The 21,744-nt window shown below is 52.0% G+C and overlaps 1 protein-coding gene across 3 annotated transcripts in view; it reads right to left on the reverse strand.

Annotated features, from left to right (window-relative positions):
• Sbk1 (SH3 domain binding kinase 1) overlaps positions 1-21,744 on the reverse strand; it is a 47,388-nt gene that overhangs the window by 19,899 nt on the left and 5,745 nt on the right. The window contains exon 1 of one of the 3 annotated variants that reach the window (XM_020159477.2): positions 2,101-2,878. The exons of 1 other annotated variant lie outside the window; for it this stretch is intronic. The gene's annotated coding sequence lies outside the window, so the exon portion shown is untranslated. Of the gene's footprint in view, positions 1-1,340; positions 2,074-2,100; positions 2,879-21,744 lie in introns of those variants that run through there. One more of the 3 variants, XM_074060368.1, reaches the window with a different exon arrangement.

Genomic DNA, 21,744 nt, shown 5'->3' on the forward strand with positions numbered 1-21,744 from the left:
GCCAGTGTGGCTGGGATAAAACAGCCCTGGTCTCCTGGGGCTCAGAGTCTAGATGTGCAGAAAAACTCTGATAGCACATGGAGACACATGTCACTGTTCCTGAGCCGCCCATCCACCAACCAATCAAATACAGCCCTCTACTCTGTGCCAGCCTAGAGCAGATCAAAAGGGGAGGTGGAGGCAGAAGTTGGTTCCAAGCCAGCCTAGAGTACGGCTCTAGGTCAGGGAAGTAGCACATGGTGGGGGGAGAGGATTAGAGGACATGGAGGAGATGGAATAGGGCCCAGCTGTTGAGCTACTTTAGTCCTTACTCACTGGGGAGCCACTGCAGGTCAGAGAGGAGGGGAGGTCTTCCTTCCTGTCCCCCTCTGGCCTCTTTATGGTTTTCCTAGGTCACTCCAATCTCTGCTCTTCAGGCTCTGGTTCCTCTCCTTTGCCCAAGGGGTGTGTGACCTGAGCTCCAACCCTTGGGGAAAAGAACTCCTTCTGAGATTAGAGGCATCCACACCTGGACCTGCAGCTTGGCTCTCAACACCCAATTCCTATCTACTTCCGCCCTGCTGGCTGAAGAGTGAGTGGCTGGTTCTGTCACTCTGGGAAATGCCACTCGCCTGCCCAAGGTCACCCAGTCTTCAGGGCAGTTGGCTCTCCCACAGCCCACGTTGAGGGCATTTGGCTGGACTGTGCTTGGATTTGCAGGAGAGCCTATGAAAGATCTCACCTGAAATGTACCCCCCTTCTGCTGGTCATATCTTCACCCTTCTTCAGTCAATGCCAGACAGGTGGAGTGGACAAAGTGGGTTGGGGGGTGGGGAGGAGGGGAAGAGGCATCAATCAGCTGCCCAAGCTCAGTGTCCTCAAGTTCAGCATAGGTATCAGGTAGCTCAGGGGTGGGATCAAGAGCTGAGCAGCTGGTGTGTCCAGATCCACCTCAAGCATGGCCTGGGGGCTGACTGGCTGGAGATGGGGATGAAGTCGGGGAAAGGCCCCTCCAGTACAGGGAGTATCCGACACTAGCTAGGGGTTTGAATGAGTGAGTGATTAACAAAGGAATTGTTGGTGGAGCTCCCTGTCCACAGGTCCTGCCTTCCTGAGCCTTTTCCCTCACCCAGCAACAACAGCTCAGAACCAATGCCTGTCTGCAGAGGGCTCAAAGAGAACACAGGGCATCCTTACAGCCCATAGAGCTCACCGGACATAGTTCAGCCCCTTCCACTGCAGCCTAGCTTTCCCATGAGCTGCAAGGCTTGGGGTTCAGGTCCTTATTTGAATCATGCTGTGGGATAGCTTTGTAGACTGCTGAGACAGGACTTGCCCCTGGGTTGTGAGGACACACTTACCCAACTGCAGGTTTGGCCCTGGGTGTTTCAGAGGTCAGAGAGGAGAGACTCTTGAGTTTACTGTCCCTGGGACAGAAAGGTGCTCTGACCTGAAATGGCAAGTTCACCCAGGCTACCTCCCCTCCTAGAAACTAACACCTCACTTTGGGGAAGGCTTGCCCTATCCCTGTCCTGCAGGGAGCACAAAGGAAGGCAGGGTGGAGACCCTCCACTTCCACCTGGGTGGGGACAGTGGAGTCACAGAGAATAAGGGCTTCCCACTCATACGCTCAAACACACCCCTTCTGTGCTTCAGACAAAGGCACACACCCCAAAGCCCCAGTGGTCACTCACAGCCACCGTACTGCATGCCCCTCACCTGTGGACACCCCCAAATTTTCTCCTTTCTGAGAGGACTTCCGTTAAGAACAGTCTGGCCTTTGGGGAAGGGGTATATACAGTCCAAGGGCCTGGGGTCCCACACTCTAGGTTGTTTTGGGGGGAAACGCTCCACCTTCTTCCCGTACATGGGGCACCACCACCGGTGGTGTGTATGTGGGGGCTGGGGGGGCTGCGCCTAAACCTCAGGGTTAGGATGGGGGTGGGGGAAGGGAGAGGAGGAGGGGGCGGCTCCTCCAAGCGAGACACAAAGAGACGTCCTTCAGCCTGGCTCCATGGCGACGCTGGGGAGGGGGAGCGCGCATCCAATACTTCCCACCTGCAGGGCTCCAGGGACCTTAGTGGCCACGCACCTGCCACCCCTCACCTGGGCCCGGCTTACCTGGGCTGGGGCCGCGGGGACGCCGCGGCAGGGGGTCTGGGCGCCGTCTCGGTCTTCCTCAGCCCGGCCCGAGGGGCTCAGGGCACCACAATCATGGGCCGGGATGCGAAGGGCGTTGGAAGGGGTTCAATCGCCCGGGTCCCGGCGCTTTGGGGGTCCCGAGGCTTCTTGCTGGTGAGGGGTATCTCCTGTTGTTCTCGGGTCCCTAGATTTGGGGTTTCTGTGTACCGGAGTTGGGGGAGGGCTGGGGTCCCCTGAGCCAGGGGAGTCTGAGCTCGGTCTTCGTGTCTTGAGGTGTGGAGTTGTAATGACCAGGATCTTGGGAGCGGGTCCCGCAATCTCGGGCTGGGGGCACCACGTTCTAGGTTTTGGGGGCCCAGACTGAGGAGAGGGGTCTTCGCGGTACCGTCCGAAGGTCGCTGTCTTCTGAATACAGAGGAAGACTCCGCTAGCCCCCGCCGGGAAGTCGCCCTGTGCTGGATCTGGGGGTCCCCGTGTTCCTAGAGCTCGCCGGCTCCTGGATGTGGCCGGGGGGCTCCCCGAGCTCCGCGGCTGCGGGGGTTTGCTGCGTCCTGGCCACCAGTAGGAGCTGGGAGGAAGCCCCTCAGCCGCTGGGGGGCTCCGTCGCCGCCGCTACGAGCAGTCCGGCCCTGCGGTCCGGAGCCCCGGCCTGGCGCGGGCTCTGGCTGCAGATCCGGCTCGCGCTCCGCCTGGTGCCCGGGCCCCAGCGCCGGTGCCCGCCCGGGCTGCGCTCCATCGCGGCATCGCGGCTCCGCCCTCCCGCCGGCGCGCACCTGCCCGCCTGGCCCGCGGCTCCGCCCTCCGGCTCGCGCGCCGCCGTCCGCCCCTTTGTCCGCCCCGCGCGGCGCGCGCCCCTGCGCACGCGCACTCCCCCCGCGCACGCGCACTCCCCCCGCGCGCCCTCCCGCCGCGCCTTCCCGCCGCGCGCCGCGGGCGCAAATTCTCCCCGCGCCGAGGGAGCAGCTCGGCGCCCCCACCCGCCTTCCGGCCACTCTGGGTCCTAGCGCCCGTGGGCTCCCTCTCCATCCTCCCACCCCTCCCCTCCTCTTTTCTAGGTCAGAGCCCCCGAGGGGGCGAGAACGAGGTTAGCGAGGACTCAGGGGAGTCGCGGAGGATCACCTGGTCCAGCTGCCTGGTCCCGGGGAACCAGACTGCCCCAGACTGTTCCAGTCAGTGCTTGTGGGGCGGAACCTGGGTATGTTTCTAGGAGGGAAAACAAATCCGAGTCCTCCTATTCGATATGCATTCACTCAACCACGCGTCCGCCTTTCTGCCTATCCATCTATCCATCCATGCATCCATCCATCCATTCACTTTCGAGCGAGAATTACCAGTCTACTCAGGGAAGACGTCGTATACTGAGGACTTGTGACCTCAACTGTGAAAGGACAGTGAGGAGCGAACGAGTAGCTGGGATGAATAGTGTTTAGCAGAAGGGGACACAAGAGACTCCTAGCAGAGGCAGCAGCATGTGCGAAGCCACCCCGGTGTGAAGGGGCTTTGTCTGTTTGATAACCGGAAATTGGTGGCCTGGATGCAAGTAGGACGGATGAGGACAGAGATGAGATGGGAACACTGCATCTTTCCAGCCCTTGATATCTCTCTGACAGTCTTTCCTTAACGAAAAAGCCCTCGACACACTGTTGCCTCCCCTCTTCCAAGCTTTGATCAGACTTTTCGCAACCCAGCATCCTCTGCCCAATGACTCTCACTGCTTCTAGAGCTTTTAGAGTCAGGGATGGGAAACTCATGTACCCATAGGTCACATAAAGATTGGGAGTTTGACGGTGTAGCTAGTGCCAGAGCCCTTGCTTAGCCTGCAGGAGGTACTGGGTTCCACCCCTCTTTCCTCCCCCCCCCACCCCCGGCAAAGAAAAAAGAACTGGGGTCATGTGTAAGGGTTAGGGAGTGGTACAGATGAGACAAAGGAGCCATTGTGGGCTGCATATGGCCAGTTAATATTTCAAGAAAAACAGGAAATCTATATTCTAGCAAAATCTTCCAAATGAATTCCCCAAATTCAAAGCTACTGAGTGGAGCAAATGAAACATGCTTTAGGGGTAAATCTGAACCACAGGGCTTTGGTTGGCAACCTGTGTATTGAGAATCCTGCTCCTTACTGTCTCTACTTAGACCCATTTTTTTTTCTAGATTAAATCCTTTGTGACCATTAGCTCTGTACAGTTCAAATTGGATTGGGTTGCTCCCTTACATGAATTTGCCAAGGACTCTCTGTTCCTTGCTGGATCAAATCTACCCTCCTTATCCTGGGATTCAAGGCTGTTATGTTTGAGAACCTCTCTCCTGTACTCAGCCTTGACCTCAGCCACACTGTTCTGGAACATCTGCTTTCTCACTCCCATCCCCCAAGTGTTTGTACCTCCAGTTTCCTGTGCCTAGAACACATCTTTTCCCCTCTTGTCTGTTTTCCAAACATGTTGTCCTCCAAAACAGCTCCTCTGAGGCCTCCCTTCCTCTGCCACTCAGAGAGGACCAAGGTCAGGAGTTACAAGATTCCATCCTAACTTGGTTCTAATCTCCAAACTAGCTCACGGCAGGGTCTGAGTTATCAGGCACACGGCAGAGAGGGAGAGACTGGAAGAGGGAGGACACAGAAAGGGAATCTTTCCTGTGACTTGCGAATGAGTCCAACAGCATCAGACCTTTTGTTCCCCTAAAGAGGGGCAGGGGTAGAACCAGGCCTTGACGTGCTCCCAGCCATGGTTATTGCTGCAGTTTGGATCTGGAATGTCCCCTAATGGTCCATGTGTCAAAGACTTGGTCTTAAGCTCGGCATTATCAGAAGGTAGTAGAAACCTTTAGGAGGTGGAGCCTAGTGGGAGATTTTAGGTCATTGGGTGCATGCTCTCAAAGGGAATTGTGGGAAACTGGTCTCTTCCTCTCTCCTTTTCATTCCTGGTCATGTGGTGAACAGGCGTCTGCCCCATGCTCCCACCATGATGTGCTGTCTTGCCACAGGCCCAAAAGCAGTGGGGCTAACTGAACAACCAAAACCTCCAAAACCATGAGTCACAATAAACCTTTTCTGTTCATAAGTTTATTATCTCAGGTATTTTTTTCTAGTAACAGAAACATGACTCGCATAATTTATCAAGGGCTACCCAGTTCTGCAGAAACCTCCCTTGATTTTTCAAATGGGGCTTTGATTATCTGCAAAGCAATTGGTAAAGGTTTGCCAAAGTGCAGTATGGGTAGTCACATCCCATTTTCCCTCTCAGCTCTGCAGGGTGTGATGGTTTGGTCTCCAAAAGTGAGGGGAGCACTCTGGCCAGGAGACACAGGGTCCCCTTAAATTTGGGACCAGCAGGTTCAAGAAGAGGAACAGAAGGCAGAGCTGCCTTCACAGAGGGAGAACAGGGAGATATAATGCAGAATCTGGGGACCCACTGGTTATGATAACCAAGAGTTTGGGTCCTTTAGGATCAACAGCTGGGTCACAGCACCAGGTAACCAATCACGACCTGCCAAAGCAGTAACTGAGGGTGTAGCTAATTTAGCCTGGCCAGTGGAAGGGGAAGGAAGGGATCCCCATTTCAGCCCCAGCTGACTGCAGCAAGAGGGAGGGGGCTGTGGTTCACTCTGATAGCCTCCCTATTCACAGGATCCATGGAATTTCTGTGTAGTATGAGGCATGAAATGTGGTGGCTGTCACCTGTGCCACTCAGACCTCTGACTTCAGGAAAAGTAATTGGCTAAGGGCAATAGCTGCGAAACCCATCTGTGGTCTCCAAAGGTGGCCCCGGTTTGCTTCCCATTAAATGATCCCAGCCAAGGCTCCATGGCATGCTTGGGCTTTGGTGACACAGGACTCCTTTAACTGGCCACTTTGAACCATGGACTCTCCTAAGCTCACTGCAGTCTGACGCCCTTCCTTCCCCACCTTCCTTCCTAGCCTTGCTCTTTCAAGCCCTAGACTGTTGTAGCCTGATGCTCCTCCCCACCTCCTCTGCCTCCTCCCCTTCTTCCCCCTCCCAAGCGTTTTCTCCAATAAATTGCTTGGCCCGAACCTCAGAGGACTGAACCAACACAATGTGTTTGAAGAGGGGAACCAAGGCAGCTGTCTGTAATGCTACAGTCCTCTGTCCTAGACACCTCAGGATAAGCCACTCTTGCCAGCTCCAAGCTGTTTGCACACCAGTGCTGCCTTTCTAGAGGGTCTTGTTGGGTGTAATTGGGCTAGAAGAACACAAAAGAATGCAGAGATAAAACTTGGCCACAATTTCCACGGCCATGAGAAAGAAACGCTGGAAGACAGAGCTCTTGTGCAACTCCCTCTGCCCAGAACCAGGGTCACAGCCCTCTTCAATGATGGCTTTCTGTAGTTTTATGAGACAGGGTCTCACTTTGCAGCCCAGACTGGCCTTGAACTACGATCCTCCTGCCTTTGTCTCCCAAGTGCTGGGACTACAGGTGTGTGCCACCACATCAGAAATGATGACGTGTCCTTATGCTCCTGAACAGTTAGTGAGTGCTCCTTGCACAAGGAGACGGGGGAGGCCCAGAACCGTTGGGACTTCAGATTACTATGCACCTTCTCTGAGACTGATTTGGTTTCTCTACTGTGGAGAAAAGGGGGTGGGGATAGGGAAAGAGTTGCTCCTTTTGGTTCATGTCCCCAGTCATGACAGGTATTCTTCTAGAGGAAGGCCCCGTCCACTAACATCCATCATCATCCCCAGAACGTTGGTAAACCAGCTTACAAAGCTTGATGGATCAGGGACCCTGGTGGCAATGGCCTAGGGATAGCTCAGAGAGCTGGTGAGGTTTGAGATGGCAACTATAAGGACATTTTAGGCAAAGGTACAGAAGCCACTGATGGCTTGGAACAGGAGCATCCAGGACCAGAGAACGGAAACAAGGAGGTCTGCCAGAACCCAAGAAAGGGTGGCAGCCTGGATGTGCAGCTCAGGGTGGTGGTTGGTCCCCGAATCTTCTGAAGTGAGAAGCCTGGTGTTCCAGTGACAGGCTCTGGGCTCCCTGACCCACGTGGAAATACAGCTCTGTGACTGTGGGTGGCCAGCAGGATGACACTGCTGCTGGGAAGCTGCCTTGTGATGGCAGTGTGAGCAAAGTCCAGCTTCTCTGTGGCTCTGCGGACCTGCTGGGCTGGACTTGGAGCGGCTTTGAGCTGGGAACTCTGCTCCTTGTGGCTGGAAGCAGGCCATGCACAGATCTCCAAAACCACAAGAGCCGGTAAACGAGTGGTCCTTCCCGGTTCTTCCCGGGGACTAAATCCATGGAATGGGACCAGAGGGGGTGTGATGGGAATTCATGGTTATCTGTCATGTTTTGTCTTTTTTTAATGGAAACGTCTGACACAAATACGATAAAATGTTAGCATTGATTCTAGGGGTGGATATGCACAAGTTTACACTTGCCTGTAATTTTCTTCACTTTTTTCCAAACAATAAAAAAAATTATTATTTGTGTGTGTGCGTGTGGCATTGGGGCTTGAACTCAGGGCCTACACCTTGAGCCACTCCACCAGCCCTTTTTTTTTGTGAAGGGTTTTTGCAAGAACTGTTTGCCCAGGCTGGCTTTGAACCTTGATCCTCCTGATCTCTGCCTCCTGAATAGCTAGGATTACAGGTGTGAGCCACTGGAACCCAGCAGAAGTTTTTTGGTTTTTTTTTGAGACACCTTGCTATGTAGCCCAAGATGGCCTTGAACTCTCAATCCTCCTGCTTCAGCCTCCTGAGTGCTGGAATGATTACAGGTGTGAACCACCACACCCAGCTCAGTGGGATCTTCTTCCTCCTCCTCCTCCTCCTCCTCTTCCATCTTCTTTTCTCTCTCTCTGTCTCTACCTCCCCCCGTTTCTTTCTTCCCATGCTGAGGATGGAACCCAGGGTCTTGCTCATGCTAAGAAAGCACTCTACCTCTGAGCTACACCCCCAACCTTAAATGGAATCTTAACATTTTTTTTTTAAAAGAAGAAAGGCCTTTTCCATTATATGAGTCTATGTTTTCTAAAACTTGCTCCAAGAACTACCCAGGATGACCTCATCTGTCACACTCTGAAAAGCACTTTGGATGAGTAGGACATTTGGCAGCCCTGGCCTCCTGCCACCTTGACCCCAGTCACCATGGTACCGGACACTTGTGCTTTTTAGGGCTGGGAGGCAGCTGTTTCTCGGGGAAACCATGAATGAAGATCTGACAGATCTTGACAACGCCCCCCGCACCCCCCTGCATCTCTGGAATCTTCCAAACAGAGGCAGGTGTCTCAGAGCTGGTTCTCAGCTCCTTCCACAGGGATGGGTCTCCAAAGTCACCCCCAGGAACTGCAGACACGTGTCAGGGAGCAGTGCTGTCTAGCACACATCCCTAGGGGCCTGGCTTCAATGACGTCCTAGTTTGGGTTTCTCTGAAACAGACCCTGAGGCAAGAAGTCGGGAGCGAGGTGTTTATCTGGTAGGTGATCTCAGGTAGGGGAGTAGAGAAAGGAGACAGGAAGACAGCAGTGTGTCATCTGCCAGTCACCAGGACAGAAGAAATCCACTCCACTGTAGAACATGCTGCCAGGATGGCCCATCTAGGGCAGGTCGTTGGTGAGGGCTGCTGAGGCAGGGGTTGGCAGGCATACTGCACTGGGGGGAGAGATGGGGTCCTTGAGAAGAGAAGAGGTGCTGGCGAGAGAAACTGGGAAGGGGTCAGAGGATACGACTGGGAAACTGACAGGGTCAGTTGAATGCCTGGCACTTGAAACATTGCTGGGCCTGGCATGGTGCCTGCATAGTATGGTACCAGAAGCCCAATTCCCTACATACCCTGCCTTCCCTGCTTGTTAGGAGTTCTGATGACCAGGGATCCCCACAGGGACCTGTTCCACTTGTGACTCAGCTCCACCACACACACACAGCTGTAGTGATTGTTTCTGAGATGGGGCTGCACACCAGCCAGGCCGTGAGGATGGACACCCTCTCTGCACTGTGCCAAACGGTGGAGTATGTGAGTCTGGCATTGCTGCCACCAGGAAACACCTCCCAAGGATGAAGCCAACACAGCAGACAACAGGGCCAAGAGATAGATAGTCAGTCATGTCATCATTTGAGCCCCTTGATCTAGCCATACCTGAAGCCTCTGCACTTTTTCATCCTGTGGCCCAAAAAAGTTCCTTTCATGTTTAAGTCAGAGACGTGGGTCTCTGTTGCTTACAACCCCAAACTCTCTACACTATGTGTAAAAGTGGGGCTCAGAAGTTCTTAAAAATGCAGGAGTGAGTTAAGCCCTGTCATCTTCTCTGTATAAACTGGGTCCTGCCAGGGCATCTCAGAAGGTGCTCAGCCTGCCCAGGAATAGAATTTCAGATCCTTGGAATCAAGCTCTTGTCTCTCACAGTGATTATTCTTGGGGTCATGTGAGGAGCTTGGCGGGTTCACAGCTGAGCAAGGAGGCAAACAGGGCGAGGCACTCGATCATTCATTCATTCATTTGTGCATTCATTCATTATTCATGCATGCACTCACAGGTGCCCACAATGTGAAAGCGCCAGCACAAACAGCCTGGTCCTGGTTTGGAAGCTTCTGGTTGAGTTGGTAGAGACCTTAATCATACTAATGAGCGTAAAATTCTGACTGTGACCATGATACAAAGGAGAGACGAAGGGCTTCCTGGAGTAGGTGATGGCTGCAGTGATATCTGGGGCTCTGTGGACCGAGGCCCTCATGGTGCTCAGGCCCCATTGCCTCCTCTCTGTCAGCTGTGGGTGCTGACTGGACCTCTGTCCCCGGAGTCCAGTCTCAGCAACTTGGATATACACTTTCTCCTTCCTGCCTTGGAGATCTTACACTCAGCAATTCTGGAAAGACCTGCCTGATGTCTATCCTGCATCCTGCCTGCACAGCCTACTTGCTTCATTGGGCCATGGGGGTGGTGGCAACTGCTAAATACCTCCTCCCAAATGCTTTCTGAGTCATCTTCCTTCTAGACTTTGCTTAAGGCATCTAGGATGTGTTAGGTACTTTCACAAGGCAAGGGCCTTTTTCCAGATGAGGAAACTGAGGCCCAGAGAGCAGCAGCCTTGAACTAACAAAGCCAGCCTCTTCCACCCCCTGCAGTAGGAATGGGACACTGTCCTGAGGTCCTTCCTACCTACTTATTGTCTCTTGATCCCTCCCAAGACAGGGGCCCCTCCCAAGCAGCAGCCTCTGGCCAGTCTATTTCTGACACCCTCCAGACAACAGGCCCAGACCTGGTACCCCCTGGCTCTCCCCTCCCCTAATCCAGCCCCTTGTCCTGGGAACTTCTGGTCACACCTCCCACTTTTAACAGATCTGTGCCAGGCCTCGTTCTAAGCTTTTGCATGCACACAAACTCCCTTACACCTCACAAGGCCCCTTGGGTACAGGCACTTTCCCTGCTGTGGAGGGATGATGGAGCTCAGACTGGACTTGAAGCCCTGCTGAGTCCAGGCCCTGACCACCTCAGGGATCATGCCCAGCCCAGCCATCTGAGCTGCCCTCGCCACCTGCTTCCATTTGATCCCGTTTTCCTCCCTCTCCCCATCCAGTGCCCTGTGTGTATTTCCAGTCCTATTGTGGGCTGAGGCCAGGGAGGGCACTGGCCTGGAGTCCTGGGACTGAGGGGCAGGACAGAGTGGAGGCCTGGGTGCTGGAGGGGCCCAGGCCATGTGTGCGCCATCCCCAGCAGGGTGCAGGCTTGGCTGAGCAGGGCATGGAGGAGGTGGGAGAAGCGGAGGAACAGGAGGGCTGGGCGGAGTGCGGCCTGCAAGCCCTAATTAAGTGAGTTAATTAGGAGGGGAGGAGGCTCCTCGTGGGAGTTAATAAGCTCAGCTAATTAAGTGCATCCCCAAGAATGGCTTGAATTCTAGTGGCAGGGGAGAGTCAGGGGCTTAGCCAGGATGGAGGGAGGGAACAGATACCAGGCACTTCTGGATGCCACCAGGGTTAGTCTGAGGCTGTCATCAAGGTCTGGAGCCACCACTGGGATCTGCTGTGAAGATACCAGCAAGGTCTGCTGGTCTCACAAGAGTCATGGATACTGACACCTGGGCCTGAAGTCACCACTGAGGTCCTCCTGGTCCTTGTCACCTATCCCTTGGGAGGTAAAGCTGGTCCTTTTGAACATTTCAGGGGTGAAGGTAGAAATTGGGTCCTGCCCTTCAGAGCAACCAGGACAACCCCTGTGATGGGTCAGGGTCACTGTGACTGCCCACACCTCTTTCCCCCTGAGTTTCAGTGTACAAAGACACCCACCCCTACTGTCACCGTGGGAAAGGGTAATGTAGGCTCTTGTACTAGTTAACAGATGTGGTGGCCGAGGCCCAGGGAGGAAGGCAGGGGCATGCCTTGGCCCATTGCTAGTCTGCTGCTTGCACAACAGACCTGGGACACAAGGCCACAAGGCAGGCAAGGGAATGCCCTCGCCCAGGCCTGGTGCCACCAGCTGTCCCAGGAGCCTGAGTGCTTTCTCTTGTTTGACCAGGTTCTAACTGTGTTGTCCAAAATCATAACAAAAGGCCTGGCTTAGTGGTATATGCCTGTAGTCCCAGCTACTGAGGAGGTGGAGATTGGGAGAATCGAGGTTCAAATCCAGCCAAGGCAAAAAGTTAGTGAGACTCTATCCCAACAAACAAGCAGGGTGTGTTCGTGCATAGTTGTAATGTCAGTATGCAGGAGGTGTAGGTAAGGGAATCAGGGTCTGAGGTTAACCCGGGCAAAAAGTAGAAGATCTGAAAAAAAAAAAAACTGAAGCAGAAAAGGGCTGGGGGCGTGGCTCGGGGGTAGAGCACCTGCCTAGCAAGTGCAAGGCCCTGAGTTCAAACCCCAAGTACCATGAAAAAATAAATCACAATAACTGCTTCAGTGAATGGAGCACTTAATATCTTCCAGGTGTGTGCACTGGGCAAGAGCTCTACCACTAAGGTACACCCCACCCCCTAAATATTTATTGAGATCCCCATCACTATTTGCAGTAAACAGAGAAAAATTCCTGACCTCAGAACCTCCAGTAGAGCAAGGAGAGACTACAAGAAGGACATGTAAATATTGTGAAGAAAAACTAAAGCAGAGAAAGAGATGGTATCCAGGGACATCCTCACAGAGACCATGACATCTGAGCCAAAACTTGGGAATCCAGGTGCGGGGAAACAGCCAATGCAAAGGCCCTGAGGCCAGAGTGTGCTGGAAGAAGGAGTTCAATGTGTTTGAACAGAGTGTTCAGGAACAATGAGGAGGCTAGTGTGGTTGAGGATGCATGGGAGGAGATGAGAGGTGTTGGGGACAGTTCCGGGTCACTGGAAGGCCTTTGGATTTGACTCTGAGTGAGGTGGGAATCACTGGAGGGTTCCAGCAGAGCACGATGGGTGTCTTGGGGAGGCGTAGACTGCCAGGGGAAGGGAGAAGTAGAGAGACCAGCATGGAGGCTGCTGCCTAGGCTGGATAAGAGAAGATACCAACTAGGTGCAGGGCAGCAGAAGTGGAGTGGGGAGAAGTAACAGGCCCCTCGTCTGTGTGGACCTGCTGGGAGGTGAGAAGAAGGAGTCGGATTGGCTCCCCTTGTGGACCATGAAGTCCTTTGGACAGCTGAGAACTTGGAGCTCTTCCAGCCAGGCCCAGGACTCTTGCCTTTCTCTCATTTCTAGACCCCAGCCTCTATGTCTGTGGTCCTGCCTGCCTGGCTTCCACTGCTATATAGAAAGTTACACAATATGCTTTGTCCCAGGCCTCTCTGCACAGGGTTACAGGCCCAGATGATCCCAGGGGCCTGGAAGGTGCCATGATTGGGGACAGTGGTCACCTGCAGGGTACTGTCCCACATGTGCAGGTCATCTCCCCTTGGTGGTGTCCATGTGGATGGCTGTGAACTCAGGTTCTCAGAGCTTCAAATTTTCCCAGAGAAGTCAGACCCTGAATCTTAGGAGGTAATACCCTGATTTTTAAGTTTTGGCAAATCTTATCAAAAAGTCACCCTTCTGTAATGCATATCTACATGGAAATGTCACAGTGAATCTCCCTATAAGTATCTTAAACAAACAAAAATGGCTTTCCCCACCCCCCCAAAAGAAAGGGAGAACAGGAAGGCAGAACAAGTCCTGTCTGGGGTTGGTACCAGTGGGAGGGGAGGATATAAAGAAAGGGTGCAGGAGGGTAATGTGGTGGAAATAGTGTGTACTCGTGTATGAAAATGAAAAAATGAGACCTGTTGAAACTGTTCCAGGAATGGGGGAAGGAGGAATAAAGGAGAATGACGGGATAAAGGAGGGCGTGAATTCAACTAAGATATATTGTAAGAACTTTTGTAAATGTCACAATGTACCCCAGTACGACAATAGTATGATAATAAAAAAGAAATAAAAGATAAAATAAAAATAAAAAGTCACCCTTCTGTGGCACTATGGACAGGACAGAGGGGTTGCTCTCGTGGGCTTTCTGTACATGGTTAGCCCCATGCACTGGGTCTCTGAGTCCCACCAGCTGCAGACCTTGGGACACAGACATCTTTTGGGGTTTGGTGTGATCCGTCCATTCTTGGTTGTTCTGGGGCAGCAGCCAGGCTGAGGACCAGTTGGGAGAATGGCTAGGAAGGAGCCCCTTGGGTGCCTGGCAGTGACAGTACTTCCAGGATGCTGTGTTGGCCAGGTGAGGGCTGCTTCTGGTCCCTTGGGTACAAGGGAGGAAGGGGCAAGGCAGGGAGCAGATGGGTGAGACCATGGCTGGGAACAAGCAGAGGTGAGGTTTGCTCTGAGACAGGAGAACCAACAGGACTGAGCAAGAGGGGAAGTCACTGTCCCGCCCTTGACACCACACCCTGCCCCTGCTGCCCTAAATGCATGGGAGGCAGAAGTCTATCTCTCAGCAGGGAAGCAGAGTGGGACAGCGGGGGTGGCCAACTCTCTCTACCATCACCAGGACAAGCCACTCTCCACTTATCATGGCTCTGCTTCCTGTGCCTGGTGCCTGACCTCCTTCTTCCTCGAACAATCTTAGAAGGACAGCACTATCACTGTGCCTATTTTTTTATTTTTGGGACAAGATCTTACTATGTAGCTCAGGCTGACCTAGAACTGGTAATCTTCCTGCTTCAGCCTCCCAAGTGCTGGGATTACAGCTGTGTACCACCACACCTGGCTTGCTGTGCCCACTTTGTGGCTGATGAAACTGGGTCACAGAGTCTTTGGATAACCTGGCCAAGGCCAAAATACCAGGAAGTAGTGGGCCTAGGGTTAGACCAGGGGTATGTGGTTGCAAAACCTGTACTTTGAACTTAGAAGTTGTCAGAAAAAGAGGCGGAGGCCTCAGAGCTGGTGATTGCTGGCCATCCCCACATGTGTGAGGGCAGCGCTCCCTCTAGTGGCCACTAGACCAAGGGACTGCAAGGGACAAGAGCCTGGGTCTCTCCCAACACACACATAAGGCTATCTGGTGCTGCAGGGGAAGACAGAGGTATTCCACCTTCTGCTCTGTAACCCAGGATAAGCGGGCCCTCCCTAGCAGGTCTATCCATGGCCCTTGCCCTCTAAGTCCTTCCTGTCACCTTCCAACCCTTGGCCACTGTTCCCAGGCTCACACCTGTCCTCACCCCTCTGAGTCTCCAAGTCAGTTGCTCCTGTAACTATCCCCTCTCCCTCTTCCTCCCCTCCATCATCTTTATCACTTGCTAGTACCTTCCAGTGACAATTCTTTGGCCTCAGAGACACCGCTTGTCCACAGCCTGAGTCATGTTCTCAGTGCCCAGAAGCCTCTGCTGCCACCACTGTCCCCTCGTCCTGCTGGGCTTCCTCTGCCATCTCTAGGAAGGTGCCCCGCTGCTGTGCCCACCTCTCCTGTGAGGTACCTGCCAGGCACAGCATGACACTAGCTACCCTCCGCTTGCACTGAACAAGTGACACACACCAGGAGATCACAGGCTAGGCCAGCAGCAGCTCTTCTCACCCCAGGGTGCACCCCTATGTCAGTGTCACCCGGCAGCCTTTTCCTGCTCCCTCTGAGCAGGGCTTCCCAAGCTTTCTTTTGCTTGGGAATTTCTTTTGCTTGAGTCTCCTGGGACTGTGGGTGGGGACAGGGTAAGGACAGAGACTCTGCATCTAGCCAGGCCTAGGTGATGCCCACACCGTGAGTAGCAAGGTTTTGCTTGTCACTTTTCCCACTTCTCTCTCCCACCACTCCCTGCATCCAGCCAGAAGACAGCTCTTCTTCCTTCCCTACTTCTTCCAAACCTGGGTGGCAGGAGCACCTTCCACACTTTCCTTTCTCCCCCGAACCATCAACCTCGTTCTTTTTCCAGGACCATCCTCCTGGCTCTGGGCCCTCTCCCTATTTCTTTTCTTTCTTTTTTTCTTTTTGCGGGACTGGGATTTGAACTCAGGGCCTTCACCTTGAGCCACATCACCAGCCCTTTTCTGTGATGGACATTTTTGAGATAGGGTCTTGTGAACTATTTGCCCAGGCTGGCTTCAAACCTCGATCCTCCTGATCTCCGCCTCCTGAGTAGCTGGGATCACAGGCGTGAGCCACCAGCGCCTGGCTCTCTCCCTATTTCTTGCCTCCTCTGAACAGTAAAGCTTCGTGATGGAGTTGTCTCAGCTCTGCCGCCTTCTGGTCTTTCATTCTTATTGTTATTTCTATGTAAAAAAATATGTATTTTGTAAAAACAGTTCTTATTTTTATTAAACTTAAACATGTCTGTAGTTTAGAATCTGTGAACATGAGTGGCCCCAGCCCCATTTCCATGTCTTAAGGATCATCATCGGCGGATTGTCACCTCTGTGCTTCCTACATTGACACTGCTTGTCTTCCAGTTTCCCCACCCCCACCCCGCACAGGATGGAACTCAGGACCTCACACTTGCTAGGCAAGGGCTTCACTGCTTGAGCCACGCCTTCAGTCCTCTTGCTCTTAGTTTTGTGTTTCAGATAAGCTCTCACACTAAATTGGTCTGGGCTGGCCTTGGACTGAGATCCTCTGCCTTCTGAGGAGCTGGGATTATAGCTGTGCCTCACCACGCCCAGCCTTGCTTTTCCAGTTTTGAGATTTAACCTACCAACATCTCACTTTGGAAGATGAGGATTTAACTCCTTTATGCCCACTCCTCCCCCACACCCCTTCCACCTCCTGTCCCCCACCTGCACAATTCAGCTGCACCATAATACTGGCAAGGTTAGTACTGTTTATATATTGTGGAGGCACGGCTTTGTGCAGAACTCTATGCCAGTTTTTTCCTTTTTTGTACTTTTTTTTTCCAAGACAGGGTTTCACAAACTATTTGCCCAGGGCTGGCTTTAAACAGCAATCTTCCTGATCTTTGCCTCCTGGGTAGCTAGGGTTACAGGCGTGAGCCACCGGTGCCCAGCTTGTAATTTTTTGTTTTGTTTTGCGGTGCTTGGGATGGAGCCCAGGGTGCTGGTGTGGTAGGCGAGGACTGAGCTCTTTTCCAGCCCCATCATTTTCTTTTCAGTAGTGGGATTTGAACTCAGGGCCTTGTGCTTTGCTTAGGCAGGTGCTCTACCACTTGCGCCATGTCCCCAGCCTCTGTAATTTACTTTTAAATGCAGTTTTAGGGTTACAGAAGTGAGTAGAAAGTGGTTGTGTATATCAAGAAGTGTTTTTCAGTTTTGTCATTCTCTCTCTTCCCTGTCCGTCCTCTTGCAGTGCTGGAGATGGAACCCACGGCCTTGCGTGTGACAGGCAAGGGCTGTCACTGAGCTGCACCCCAGCTCTTGCCAAGACTCTGTTTCCCCTGCCATTGTTTTCACTCTTACTCACACCTTGCTACACTGGTGATCAACACTGATAAATTAGTATTAATTCACGTTCGCAGCTTACATTAGGGCTCCCTGTCTGTGCAGTTTAGCTGGATTTTCTACAAGTGGGTAATGTCACAAACCCACCCTTACAGTGTCACATGCTGCCCTGAACGTCCCCTGCACTCCCCCTGTTCATCCCTCCCTGTCTGCCCTCACACCCAGCAGCTACTGGGCTTCCCAGTCTCTACAGTTTCGGCTTTCCCAGAATGTCATCGAGTGGGGGCCATGCGGCACTTTGCAGACTGGCTTCCCTCACTGAGCAATACGCATGCAAGGTGTCTTTTTTGTAGCCTGTTTCTCCTATTGCTAAATAATATCCCATTGTGTGGACGGGCCGATTGAAGGATGTGGTGATGCTTCCATGTCTGGGCAATAATGACTGAAACCATGGTGACAGTCATGTGCAGATATGCTAGCTTTTTATTTCTTAGAATAAAGCACATGTGTTTTTTAAGTCTTGCAAATAGTTTAATGCATACTGAGTTGAACAGGAATCTTTTAATCTGTTTTTTCTTTTTTTGTGGCAGTGCTGAGGTTTGAACTAAGGCCTCATGCTTGCAAAGCAGGTGCTCTTCCATTTGAGTCACATCTGCAATCCATTTTTCTCTGGTTATTTTGGAGACGGGGTCTCTCGAACTATTTACCCGGGCTGGCCTTGAAGCAAGATCCTTCCGATTTTAGCCTTCCAAGGATTACAGGCATGAGCCACCGACACCCAGCTGTCATGTGTAGATAGAATACTAAAAACACACGCAACAAAACCAAAAGTAGACAGAGGAACTTACATCAAACTGAAAAGCTCTGCACAGCAAACAACCCAAATGAAAAGCCCACCAATGGAAAGGAGGAGAACATTTGCAAACCATACATCTGACTAAGTGGTTAATCTCCAACATACATAAGGAACTCATAACACAATAGCAAAAACAAACAAACAGAACAAGCTAACTAATAACCCAATTAAAGGTGGGTTAAGGCTGAGCATGGTGGCTCACACCTGTGATTCTAGATACTTCAGAGGTGGAGATCAGGATGACTGAAGTTTGAGACTAGCCCAGTGAAAAAGTCAGCAAGACTCCATTTCAACCAATAACAGCTGGGCGTGGTGGCACATGCCTGTCATCCCAGCTGTGTGGATGACATAGCTAGGAGAATCAGGGACCAGGCCAGCTTGGGGATAAACCCATACTTTATTTAAATAATAACTAAAGCAAAGGGCGCTGGGGAGTGACTCAAGTGACAGAACTCCTGCCTAGCAAGCAGGAGGCCCTGAGTCAAACCCCAGTACTGCAAAAAAAAAGGGAGGGGGCACCGAGAATAGGAATATACACATTTCCAAAGAAGACAAATGGCCAAAAAATGCTCTATGTCACAAATCACCAAAGAAATGCAAAGCAAAACCACGGCTAGCTGTCACTTCACACCTTTTGGGATGGCAAAGACTTGGAGAAGCTGGAAGCCTGCATGTGGTTGGTGGGAATTCAGAACAGGACACCAGTTATGGAGAACAGCATGGAGGTTCTGCCCAAATAGAACAGAACTACTGCATGACCCAGAATAGAAATCAAGGGCTGGGGGTGCAGCTCCATGGCAGAGCACTTGCTGGCATGCACAAGGCCCTGGGTTCCATCCCCAGCACCGAGACCAGCCAACAAACAACAAGGACGAATTGAAGCCAACAAAATATTAACAGTCATATGTTCATTACAATAACCAAGCTATGGAAACAACTGGAATGTCTGTAAAGAGATGAATAGATAAAAGGAATCTTGTAAATATACAATGGAATACTAGTCAGCCTTGAAAAAGAAGTAAATTCTGCAATATGTGACAATGATATGTTCAACATATGACAACATGGATGAACCTTGAGGACATTTTGCCAAGCGAAATAAGCCAGTGCGGAAAGGCAAGTGCTGCTTGACTGCACTTATCTGAGATAAGTTCAACAGTCAAGTTCACAGAAATTGTTCTGATAGTTTCCAGGGCAGGTGGGTGGGAGAATGGGAAATTGCTGGCCAATGGACACTGGGTGAGTCAGGCACTCACAGGTGTCTGGGGCGGCCTGCTTCATTGGGAAGTCCCCAGGCCACCAGAGTTACCTGTTCTTGGCTACTTAGACTCAAGAAAAAAGACAGAAGTAGGGCTGGGACGGCAGCTCTGTGGTGAGTTCAAACCCCAGTATCGCCCAAAAGAACAGAATAACCCAGTAGTCATCGCAGTGTGGAGGGTGGGAACGAGCTAACCCTGCGGCCTCCTGGGACTTCTGGAGCCTTGAGGCCTGACCCTGCTTGTCTGGGGGTGGAGAGGAGGAAGAAGGCAGGGGGGAGGGGCAGTGGGGACCAGGGCTTCCACATGCAGGATGGGACATTCCCATAGCCCTTGGGGCAGGCCTACAACACCTCCTAATCAGCACCTGGGACCCCCAGGTCAGACCCCTCTCTTTGCTTTGTCCTCTCGGGGTAAAGCTCCAGTCCTGGCCGGGTGGAGGCGGCCCAGCTGTGCTGTGTGGACGGAAGCCCCAGGACGGACGCCTTCTGAAACCAACGCTCTGATTTTAACCGCAGCTTTCTGCTATGCCGGTGCCTTTGGGAGGCTGGGACGCCCTTGGCTTGTCTGCTGTCAGTTTGGGGTTTGGGGAATGGACAAGCTCCTCATGCTGGTAGGGCGGCTCCCACCCCTTCCCCTGCCTTCCAGACGTGCTGTCTCCTTTTGCGATTGGGGTGTCCCAGTGAAGGCAGAAAAATGATGTCCCATGTCACGGTCAGAATCCCTGAAACCTGAGAATGAACAGTTTACCCGACATGGGAAAAGGGACTTCACGAATGTGGTGGAGGTTAAGGACCTTGAGAAGGGGAGATTATTCTGGGTTAGTCAGGGAAGCTACTTGCGCTGTCTTCCAGGTGTCCTCCCAAATTCACGCGTGGGAACCTTCATTCCTCAGCGCGGCGGTGTTGAGAGGTGGAGCCTGGTGGGCGGGGCTTGGGTCGTGGGGGCGGAGCCTCTCAAAGGGACGAGTGCCTTTCTCTCCTGAGTGGGTTCTTACTGGATTTGATGCTGTGAAAGCGGTGGTCATAAAGTGAGGATGTCCCTATGTTTTGCCTCCCCCCACCTCACCTTTCCTCTTTCCACCATGACTTGAAGAAGCACCAGGCCCTCACCAGATGCTGGCGCTAGGCTCTTGGGCGTCTCCTAGCCTCCCGAACTGGGAGCCAAATAAACCTCTCTTCTTTGTAAACCATCCAGTGTCCAGCATTTTGTGATAGCAACAGAAAGTGAACTAAGATTCCAGTCTGAACACATGAACCTTTTCCAGCTGTGGTCAGAGAAAGAATGTGTTGCTAGAGAAGGGCCACGGGCCAAGGGGCACAGGTGCCTTCTGGAGGCTGGAAAAGTCAAGGAAATGGGTTCTCCCCTCTAGCTTTCAGAGAGCTCTTCCAGAAAGTATCCTATCAACATCTAGAGTATGCTATCAACACTTTGATTTTGGCTCAGTGTGTGGGTGCTGGTATATACAACTGTAAGAATAAACAGATTTTAGGAAATTAAGTTTGTAGGATTTTTTTCAGTGGAACTGTGGTTTGAACTTAGGGCTCCCCACTTACAAAACAGGTGCTCTACCACTTGAGCCAAATCTCCAGTCCAATTTGCTCAGATTATTTTGGAGATGGGAAAGGTCTTGTAAAGTATTTGCAAGAGCTGGCCTCAAACTGCAATCCTCCATATCTTGGCCTCCTGAGGAGCTAGGATTACAGGAGTGAGCCGCTATGCCTGGAAGTTTATAGTAATTTGTTATGAGAGCAATTAAAGACTGATAAACATACTGCTATAGTTTGGATCTTGAATGTTCCCCAAAGACCTATGTTTTAGAGGGTTGGTCCTCAGGGTGGCGCTTTGGGCGGTGGTGGAACCTTTAACAGGTGGAGCCTAGTGGGAGATCTTTTAGGTCACTGGGGCGTTCCCTTGAAGGGGATTGAGGGACCCCCAGGCGCTCTCTCTCTCTCTCTCTCCAGTGCTGGAGATGGAACCCAGGGCCTTTCACGTGCTAGGAAAGTGCTCAGTGTTACACGCCCAGCCCTGCCTTCTGTTTTGCTTCCTGGTGATGAGAGGACAGTTCCAATTCTGCTCTGCCACACATTTTGCCATTGCCACAGGTTCAAAGTTTTGGGGTCAACTGATCATGGACTGGAACCTGCAAAGCTGTGAGCCAGAACAACCTTTTTGTCTTATAAGTTGATCACACAGGTATTTTGTGACAATGATGGGAAGCTAATTACCACAGTTACCACATGCCTTTAAAAAATCTATCCACAATTTTTTGTTTTTTAGCAGTACTGGGGTTTGAACCCCACCCCCCTACTGCATTGCCAGGCACATATCACCATCACAGGCTCCAAAGCAGCAAAGCCAACCAAGTGTGGACTGAAACTGAGCCAAAATAAAACTTTCTTCTTTAGATGTTGATTATCTCAGGTATTTTGTCACTTCAAGGGAAAACTATCCAATATATTTCTCAAACTGAACATGTCTGTAACAATATTCTTTTATTTTTCCCTCCCTCCCTTCCCTTCCCTTCCCTTCCCTTCCTTTCTCCTCCCTTCCCTTCCCTTTTTTCCCTTCCCTTCCTTTCCCTTCTTTTCTCTTTGTGGTGCCAGGCATCGATCCCAGGGGGTCAGACATGCTAGGCAAACACTACCCCTAAGCTGCACCCCCAGCCTATGTGGCAAGATTCTTGAGTTTCTAACCAAACCTCTTCCCTCCCTTGAGTGTTCTCATCATCCACGTGTATATCCAACCCCCAAACTCCTGATCTACTTTGATTCTGTTCTTTCCCT

Source organism: Castor canadensis, chromosome 17 (genome assembly GCF_047511655.1).
Source record: "Castor canadensis chromosome 17, mCasCan1.hap1v2, whole genome shotgun sequence".
Taxonomy (NCBI): domain Eukaryota; kingdom Metazoa; phylum Chordata; class Mammalia; order Rodentia; family Castoridae; genus Castor; species Castor canadensis.